This window comes from Neomonachus schauinslandi, chromosome 2 (assembly GCF_002201575.2).
Source record: "Neomonachus schauinslandi chromosome 2, ASM220157v2, whole genome shotgun sequence".
Lineage (NCBI taxonomy): Eukaryota > Metazoa > Chordata > Mammalia > Carnivora > Phocidae > Neomonachus > Neomonachus schauinslandi.
Genome location: NC_058404.1, coordinates 86,535,764 through 86,545,787, shown reverse-complemented (window position 1 = coordinate 86,545,787; position 10,024 = coordinate 86,535,764). Strand labels below are relative to the sequence as shown.

Here is a 10,024-nt window from a genome sequence, read left to right as displayed (position 1 = left end):
GATGGTTCTGCTTTTCATTTAAGGTGCAGTTTAGAAAGAAGCAGCTTGCGAAACCAATTAACTAATTGGAAATCACTTAATGACTGTGGCAGCATTTTGGATTTCTGGCGTTGGTTCACAGCAGTCCAGAGAAATTGCTTTTCAATATTATGATAAGGTAAGCTGTGGAGGCCTCCCAGGAGAGGGCCGAGGCTGCTGAGAGAGACAATGAGCTCTAATATGCCCCCGAAAATAACGGAGGCATTGTAAACCGGGAATTCCGTGATTGTAAAGTAAGCACAACATAAAAATCCAAAGATCTGTGAAGATCTGCTGAAAAATCAACGTGCGGCTATCGTTCCTTGCTATGATTTTTGAGAGCTGACAATCTTTGCGTAGACATTATGCTGTTGAAATTGCCGTCACAGAGAGAGCCAAGCATGTGCAGAAACAGAGGTGACATGGGGAGGAGAAAAAAATAAGAGAGTAAAGGCTCACCGCAGAACAATGATCCAATTAATTGTTTTAGTATGAACAGAGTCACATCCACATTAGGGAAGTAATCTAGTTAACTGCTCAAGAGTTAACATAGCCAGAGAAAATAAATTACCCCAAACACAATATTTTATCCGTTCACCATTTGCTTGTTTCAAGGTAGTGAATGCTCTTAGCACGTTTCTAAGTAGCAACATTCATTAGAACCAAAATCATCACTGTGGAAAACAATATGGGGATAGGCATAGATCTGTGCAATTTAAAATTGCTTATTTCTCTGGGCCTCAGAATTATTTTGTGAGCACGGGTGGCAATTCTCTTCGCCTCTCTTTGCCTTCGTTTACTCAGCTGTAAAATGGCCTGATGCCTGTTAGAAGAAATAGGTTGATCCAAATGATGGTGGGGTTTTGCAAACCTAGCGCTGCAAGTTCCTCCAGCAGTGACAAACTTTCCTTTTTTTTTTCCTTCCCCATTGACACAGTAAGTTTGGGCAACAAAGACTCTCTCCTGGAGATATCTGCTGTTGTTTCCCAACATGAAGGAAATTCTCTACACCTGCTTGTCACTCCACCGCCTGCATGTGGGCCTTCCCCAGTCCCCAGCTTTAGTAATTTAGTAATGTAGATGCCTCCACCAGGTGCCTCCTTAGATGCTTGCTTTGTACCCAGTTATTACCCAAAGGACAGCAGGTATTCCCTTTTGAGGCAGCAGCATCAATAAAGACAAGGGCGATTCACACGTTGCTATGCCAAGCATCAGCCCATGCAGGACTGTGGTAGCTCTTTCCCCCCACCTGCCTCAAATACGGGTGCTAATTCAAAGGAGGATGCACTTTGTAGAGCCTCATTCCTGGAAGTCCTACACACGGGAAACACCCAAGGCAAGGAGAACGTTAAAACTACAATAAACTGATGATTCTTCCTTTAAAACAATGTTTCATTCTGAGTGGGGGAAAAAATGTTTAACTTATTACCTTCCTCGGGATTTAACTTCTAATCTGCATTCTAGAAAATGACATCCAACTAATATCAAGATTATATCAAGATAACAGGGCTGATAAACTAATTCTCATTAACAATTAAGACAAACAGTAAGTAAAACAGAACACTGGGGTGCCTGGGTGGCTCAGTTGTTAAGCGTCTGCCTTCAGCTCAGGTCATGATCCCAGGGTCCTGGGATCGAGCCCCGCATCAGGCTCCCTGCTGGGCGGGAAGCCTGCTTCTCCCTCTCCCACTCCCCCTGCTTGTGTTCCCTCTCTCGCTATGTGTCTCTCTCTGTCAAATAAATAAATAAAATCTTTAAAAAAATAAAATAAAACAGAACACTCCATTTAATATATGCGAGGGGAACAGCCTTATTGAGACCTTCCCAGATGTAAGTTGAACTACCTTAGGAAATAAGAGGGAAACATTTTCATCTTCTTAAAGAAAAACCTGCAAAATATCAAAGGAGGAAAATCTTACAAACGAACCTTCGGATTGGCTCAGGACATTTTCCAGGATGACGCACCTGATGGGGCATGTGATTCAACAGATAGCCTTCCGAAGCTCATCTGTCCCACTTACAACACGTCACACCCTGACCCAAAGATGAGAGGATACCTACGATGACGGGCTGATTGCCAACTGGTACAGCCTCATCTGCAAAGCTCGGCACTCTGGAGCTTAAATGTCCCTGCCTAACAAATGGTGAGCAATTAAGTCCATTGCACGAAGACAAGACTGGGGCCAAAGTCTAACAATAGCTCCCCTCTCCCCGAGTCCTTGACTTAGTGAATGTTATTACAAAAAGAAAATATACTTTTATCTAGGTTGTTACTTTTTCCCTCTGCTGTCTTCTGTGGCTTTGCCTATAACCTCACAGTTTGTAGTTAAATTGGACAATTACCAAGCGAGGAGTGAATAATTAATGAACAGTCACCGTATATGTTTGGGAAACTGTGACCCAATCATTGAACAGATAACTGAACCACTAAAATAAATGACTTGTTCCACTCATTACCAGATCAGCATTTGTTTAGAGGTTCCTAGGTGCCCTATCAAAATTCTAATCAGTTCTATTTAAATTACATTTTTTTGTACTGCATTGTTATAAATGCTAATTTATGCCTAGAATGGAACAGCTTTATTTCTTACCTCCTGAAGAAACGGATGAATAAAAACATACTTCTACAGGGCATAAAAGATTATCAAGGGTTCAATGACTATTGGATTTTGCACTTGCCAAAACACATCCCGAAACTCCGAGCTGAAGTTTTAGGAGACAGCAAGGACATTCACATCCTCCCACGACAAAGCTGTCCCTGTGAGGAGGCAGAGGACTGTCACAGCAACTTCTGCAACCACAATCCGAGACTTCCTGCTATTGTGGACAGGAGCAGCTTTTGGGGGGAGGAAGAGAAAGAAGAGGAAATTCTTCCTGCTAGAGAAGAATGACCCAAAGGATCTTAAAGGCAAATGGTTATTTCATAATCTCTGGACAACCTTCCTGCACTGAGAGAACTTTCTCCAAGCCTGGAACCACATCTATTTTTGCCAACGATATACATCTCCACCAGCTCATAGGAGGTGACAAAGTTACCGTATAAAATGAGAACTGCACCTCTTTTTTCCCAGTTAGTTTGGTCTCCGGCCTTAGTCCCCAAGTGCTGCTCTAAGCAATGAGAGCTGTTCCACCCAAGGGAAGACAGAAGCATGGTTTTGCTCTCTCTGATTTATGAAGTCAGGCCGCTTGCAGCGTAGCAGTGGCCTAGCCAGGCCCCGAGTCATCGGCAATCTAAAAGACCTCAGAAGAGAAAGAAAATTGAGAGTGATGTTCTAGAAATAGCTAGAAATCTCCTAATGAGACCACCGAAGTCCCACTTGTAAAGTTACTTCCTACAATTCGATGCTCCCCACGTATCCCAAGCCTCGTATCTCTGTGGAAGTCAGTGAGCCTGCCATTAGCCTGCCTGAAATGGGAGGCATTGAATTCAGAATTCATTGCTAGAAGTTTTTTGTAAGCTGAGGAATTACCTTGAGAGGATTGAATTTCCAAGTGTAAGTCAGCAGCTGCTGGGGAGGCTGAGGCCACCTCAATCATCCTGCACCACCGAGTCTCTTGTGGAGAGGGGGCAAGGCAAGGCCAGATCAGCCTGGCTTAGGGCTGCATGGCCGGGGGATGGAAAACACAGGTTGATACAAGCATTTAACCTCTTTTAAGCAGTGCAATGTGACTGGAGCTTAAAACAAGGCTGGAACATTTTCTCACTTATTATCACCTTGATAACCTGTTCTTGTAGCTAAGGAAAGAGTGTGAGGAAGGAGGTGGGGCCCTGAGGGGGGAGCACTGAGAGAAGAGGGGTGGATCAGAGCACTGAACAAGAGGAGAGCAAGCCGCTGTTTTCTTTTTTTTCTTTTTTTTTTTTTTGAAGATTTTATTTATTTGACAGAGAGAGACACAGCAAGAGAGGGAACACAGCAGGGGGAGAGGGAGAGGGAGAAGCAGGCTTCCCACGGAGCAGGGAGCCTGATGTGGGGCTCGATCCCAGGACCCTGGGATCATGACCTGAGCTGAAGGCAGCCGCTCAACTGACTGAGCCACCCAGGCGCCCCGCCGCTGTTTTCTTGTTTTGCCAGTGCAGTTAGGAAAAGGTGGAGGTAGTTTGTTCTCTAAATAATTCTCCTTTTAGTGTAAACAGTATTTTGTCCAGAAGTATGGCTAAACACTTAATGGGAAAGGGAAAAAAATAGCTTTCATTCATTTTCTTTGAAACCTATTCATCAGTTTGAAAGAGAAAATTCTCTATGAAATACCTAAGTAATGGTGGCGCTTCTACAAGACCTAGGGGTGGGGGAGAGGCGGAGAGCAGAGAAGTAAGGCAGAGCCAGGGATTGCTGGGCTTGGTCATCGGTCATCGTGGGGAAAGTTGGCCACCTGGGACAGAAAGTGGCTCCAAACACTTTGGCAGCAGGAGTGGTCCTCAGGGAGAAAGCCCCTCCGCACGTCTTCCCAGAGTCGGGCTAAAGAAGCATGCCTCCCTGCTCCAGGGCTGAATCCAATCCTGAAGGAGTCTTTTTGGAGAAATTAAGCCATCCAGTGATGTTTCTCAATCTTGTTTCAACTATAATAATAATTGATCCTAATATTCATTAAAAATTACTCATCCTCCTTTAAAGTTTCTTGAGCCAAACTCAAATCAAAGCCAAATGATGGGAGCCTGTTCATGTAAAAACCTCACTGCCTGCCCTTCCTACCACCAGATGATTCTATAAGCCACCCACCACTACCCCCCTGCCTGAGAAGGTTTAGTTCAAGATATTAGTTCTGGCCAAATCCTGATCGCTTATGTTTGAGTTCTAGAATTTTAAGTTTCTAATCCGAAAAAGAAAATTAAGTCACGGGGGAATATGTATTGTCTACCTTATTTGTTACCAAATTTTCACAGATTGGGATGCTTGATCATTATTGTGATTATCTTATTGTTTTCATTGCAGGAATTTAACATTAACTGAACGGCCACAATTTTTCTGACTCCGTCCAGGATCAATGATATGGGAGTTTCACTGAATCATAGTTACCACTGACTCCAGGCCAATCATTTAGCTTTTCATTTCAAAAGGTGATGTTCTCTAGGGGCACCTGGGTGGCTCAGTTGGTTAAGCGACTGCCTTCGGCTCAGGTCATGATCCTGGAGTCCCGGGATCGAGTCCCGCATCGGGCTCCCTGCTCGGCGGGGAGTCTGCTTCTCCCTCTGACCCTCCTCCCTCTCATGCTCTCTGTCTCTCATTGTCTCTCTCGCAAATAAATAAATAAAATCTTAAAAAAAAAAATTTAAAAAAAAAAAAAAAAAAGGTGATGTTCTCAATCCAAACTTTGTCCATATTAGAAATATAAGACAAGAGGTCAAATGAGAAGACGCATTCCATCTGTGAAGTGATTCACATTTTTAATAGATCAGTCTAGCCTCCATCCATATCACTCATAAAAATATCGAACAAAACCAAAGGTAGTCATGTGACATATCATTAGCAATCTCATTCCAGATTAAATCAGTAATTAATCAATATAACATATATCTTATTGTTCCATCTTCTTAGCAATTACTTAAAAGACTAATTAGAAGGGCATGTTGTTAAACTTGAAGATGATACAAAGCTAGGAGAGGTAGTTAATATTTTGGATTCCACATGACTCAAAAGTTCTTGCCAGGCTGGACATTTTCTGCAAAAATGTAATACTAGATATCACAGGACTAAATGTATCCTTGAACTTAAGTTCAAAAAGCCATTATAGGTACATTACATTTTACCAACAATCGTGTGAAAAATCAGCGAGGCTCTTACTTTGCTTATAAAATCAGTATAAGCCATTGTGCTATGACTGCCAAAATGCTAATTCAATTTTATTTTTTTTAAGGATTATTTGTTTATTTTAGAGAGAGAGGGAGAGAGTGAGAGGAAGGGCAGAGGGAAAGAATCTTCAAGCAGACTCCCTGCTGAGCACGGAGCCCAAGGTGGGGCCTAATCCTACAACCCATGAAATTATGACCTGAGCCAACACCAGGAGTCCAACGCTCAACTGACTGAGCCACCCAGGTGCTGCTCCTGCTAATTCAATTTTAGATGTCATTAATAGGCATCCAAAACAGTAGTTCTGTTGTATAAGGGTCAGACATCACATCACTAGCCTAGAGAATTAATATAATCTCTTTCACCAACTATGTGAATTTGAGCAAGTCATGTGATCTAAGCCCCAGTGTTCTCATCTGAAAATGGAAATAATAGTAGCTGACAAACATATTCCCATAAAACTGTTATAAAATCAAATGAAACCACGTCCATAAAAGTGTTTTAAAAATTATTAAGTGTCACTGCACTGGACATCTACTGTTTATTACCCAACAACCATCCACTTCTTTCTGATAAAATACAATACAGCTCTCCTTTGAGGAACCTCCCCTCCACCCTCCTAGCCGTGTTGTGAGCCCCAACTGGCTGAGGCCACAGAAATTTGTTTAGGAATGGGCACATAACCCAATCAGGGCCAAGGAGACATGAGGAGACTATGCTACAGCTTTAAAAAAAAAAAAAAAAGAAGTCTCGCTCCTTTTCTGTATTTGGTAACATAAGGTGAGTCTTGGGTTAGCATCCTACTACCTGGGAAAGAGTCAGCCTTAAAATGAGCTGAAACACAGAAGAAGGCAGAAATGAAAGAGACAAGAAACTAATGGCCTCATTTGATATTCTGGATTAGACCCTGCTCCCAGAGGAAGCCCAGATTCCCCTGATTGTGCTGTATTCCAAGCCAATATTTTTCCATTTTTTAAGTCAATTTGAGCAAGGTATTTCTGTTACATGCAACAGGAAGTGTCCTATGATTATACATTGGTTTTAAGGTCTCAGAAAATCCAATTATTCAATTATATGGAAAAAATGGGAGAGTTTTCAAGTATATATATATTTCTTCAACAAAAATCACATCTATATTTAGAATGTGTTAGACTGCTGTAATTGTTAGATTGTGTTAGATTGTTAGATTGCTAGGTTAGATTATGTTTCTCGAAACAAACAAAATTTCATTACTGACTATGCCTTGGATTCTAAAACTCATATAAGGAATTACCTAAAAATTTTGTTCTAAAGATGATTTTTTAGCATTCTGCCTCTGGGAGAGCCATGTTTCCGGCCTTCCTCATCTTGTCTTCTTTGTCTTCCCGCTGAGCTAATAGCCAGATCTCCAACTAAAACAGCAGTACCCATCTCTGATTAATGGGACCTTTCTCCCCACCTTTTTTAATGGCTTCCTCCCATTGCGATTTCAATCAGAACATTGCTGGGAATCCCTCCTGGTGCCTCTCCAGGACCCCTTCTATTGCCAATTTTTATACACTCCTCCTCAAGAAGGGAAAAGCCAAAGAAATATCTCCATACTCCGAGGATGAAATCAATGTGGAATGTGAAGAAACTATAGCGCTTTCTTGCCAGAGAGAGTCTATATAGTATCCAGCTAGTCCAGGGGTCAGCAATGGGCTAAATCCAGCCCACCTGGTTTTGATTTGCAAGTGTTGGTAAATAAAATTTCGTTTGAACACAACATGCTTATTTGTTGCACATTGTCTACAGCTGTTTTCGTGTTACAAGAGCAGAGCTGAGTAGTCGAGAAAAAAAACAGTATGGTCCAAAAAGCCTAAAATATTTACTATCTGGCCTTTTATTCAAAAATTTGCAGACTTCTGAACTAGTCCAATCATTTAGTTTTTTAAAAGAATCTTAGGGGGGCACCTGGGTGGCTCAGTTGTTAAGTGTCTGCCTTCAGCTCAGGTCATGACCCCAGGATCCTGGGATCGAGCCCCACATCGGGCTCCCTGCTCGGTAGGAAGCCTACTACTCCCTCTCTTACTCCCCCTGCTTGTATTCCTGCTCTCGCTCTCTCTCTCTCTGTCAAATAAATAAATAAAATTTTAAAAGAAGCTTAGGCCCAGGAAGGGCCAAATGGTAGATAAGAAGCATAACCCAAATTTATTCTACATGGTATTTTCATGTTCTATTCTTATCCACATACTAGATTAGTGGTGCCTGAAAGCAGATATTGGACCTTATATTTCTGTGGTATCCAAAATAATAGAGGCTGAATATTGAAGTCACCATTAAAACGAGTTAAATAAATGCGGAGAGATTGAGGAAATTAAGATATACCTGCAAGGACCTCTCTTCTATGTAAACCATTTCCTCTCCTGCCTCCACAGCCTCCAAATATTTGTAGCCAAAAACCAGTCCTTCTCACAATGGTCATCAAGCTGCTATCTGTGCTATCATCTGTAAAATTCCATGATAGTATCTACCTCCCAGAGTTGTGAGGGTCAAATGAGATAATGTAGCACAGTGCCTGGTTCATGCTCAACATTCAAAGAGTAGATGATGATGATGATGATGATTTATCATTATAAAAATGGAGGCATCCTGAAATATAACTGGGTATTGGGGGGACATAAAATTACTGAACTGAGGATTTCTCTTAGATTCTTCCACAAGCAAAATATGAGGGAAAATACAAGAAGATGGGGTTCCAACACTCTATTTCTGCAAACAATCCAGTTCATATTCAATTGTCATCATCCAAGGAAGTCAGAGCACAAGTGGAGGAAACATTTTCCCCGATCCCAACAGATCCGGAGCACTGGAAGGGGAGAAAAAAATTATTTCCTTGGGGCCAAGGCATTACATATACCAACACATAATAAACTAACGGCTCTCTGCTCCTCCCTGTTCAACAGACAGCCACATCTTCTGGTGCAGTGCCAGCCACATCACGGAGACATAATGATGAACATCAGAGTAAATGGATTCGGCCATATTGGGTGCCTGGGTTGCTTTTAACTCTGGCAAAGTGGATGTTGTTGCCATCAATGACCCCTTCACTGACCTCAACTACATGATCTATATGTTCCAGTATGATTCCACCCATGGCAAATTCCAAAGCAGAGTCAAGGCTGAGAACAGGAAACTTGTCAATGGAAAGCCCATCTCCATCTGCCAGGAGCAAGACCCTGCCAACATCAATGGGTGATGCTGGTACTGAGTATGTTATGGAGTCCACTGGGTCTTCACCACCATGGAGAGGGCTGGGGCTCACTTGAAGGGTGGGGCCAAGAGGGTCATCATCTCTGCCCCTTCCACTGATGCCTCCATGTTTGTGATGGGTATGAACCATGAGAAGTAGGACAACACCCTAAAGATTGTCAGCAATGCCTCCTTCACCACCAATTGCTTGGTCCCTCTGGCAAAGGTCAGCCATGACAACTTTGACATAATGCAGGGACCCATGACTACAGTCCATGCATCACTACCACCTAGAAGACTGTGGATGGCCCCTCTGGGAAGCTGTGGGGTGATAGCCGAGGGGCTGCCCACAACATCATCTCTACTTCTACTGGTGCTGCCAAGGCTATAGGCAAGGTCATCCCTGAGCTAAATGGGAAGCTCACTGGCATGGCCTTCCAATGCCCCACTCCCCACATGTCAGTTGTGGATCTGACCTGCCACCTGGAGAAAGCTGCCAAATACGTTGACATCAAGAAGGTGGTGAAGCAGACATCAGAAGGCCTCCACAAGGACATCCTGGGCCACACTGAGGACCAGGTTATTTGTCTCCTGTGACTTTAACAGTGACACCTACTCTTCCACCTTTGATGCTGGGGCTGGCATTGCTCTCAATGACCAATTTGTCAAGTTCATTTCCCAGTATGACAATGAATTTGGCTATAGCAACCCAGTAGTAGACCTTATGGTCCACATGGCTTCCAAGGAGTAAGAGCCCCTTGGACAACCAGCCCCAGTGAGAACAAGAGGAAGAGAGAAGCCCTCAGCTGCTGGGGAGTCCTTGCCCCAACTCATCCCCCAATATACTGAGAATCTCCCAACCTCCACAGTTTCTATCCCACACCTCCTGAAGAGGGGAGAGGCTTGGGGAGACTTACCTTGTCATTTACCACCAATAAAGTATACTGAACCCAGAGTAAATAAATAAATAAACAAGGGAAAAACTTAGCAGTGTATCAAACAGCATGTGT

At 42.9% G+C, this 10,024-nt stretch overlaps 1 pseudogene; it reads left to right on the top strand.

The window, feature by feature from the left end:
* Positions 1-8,793: 8,793 nt before the first annotated feature.
* Positions 8,794-9,765, top strand: LOC110571232 (annotated as a pseudogene).
* The last annotated feature ends 259 nt before the right edge of the window (positions 9,766-10,024 follow it).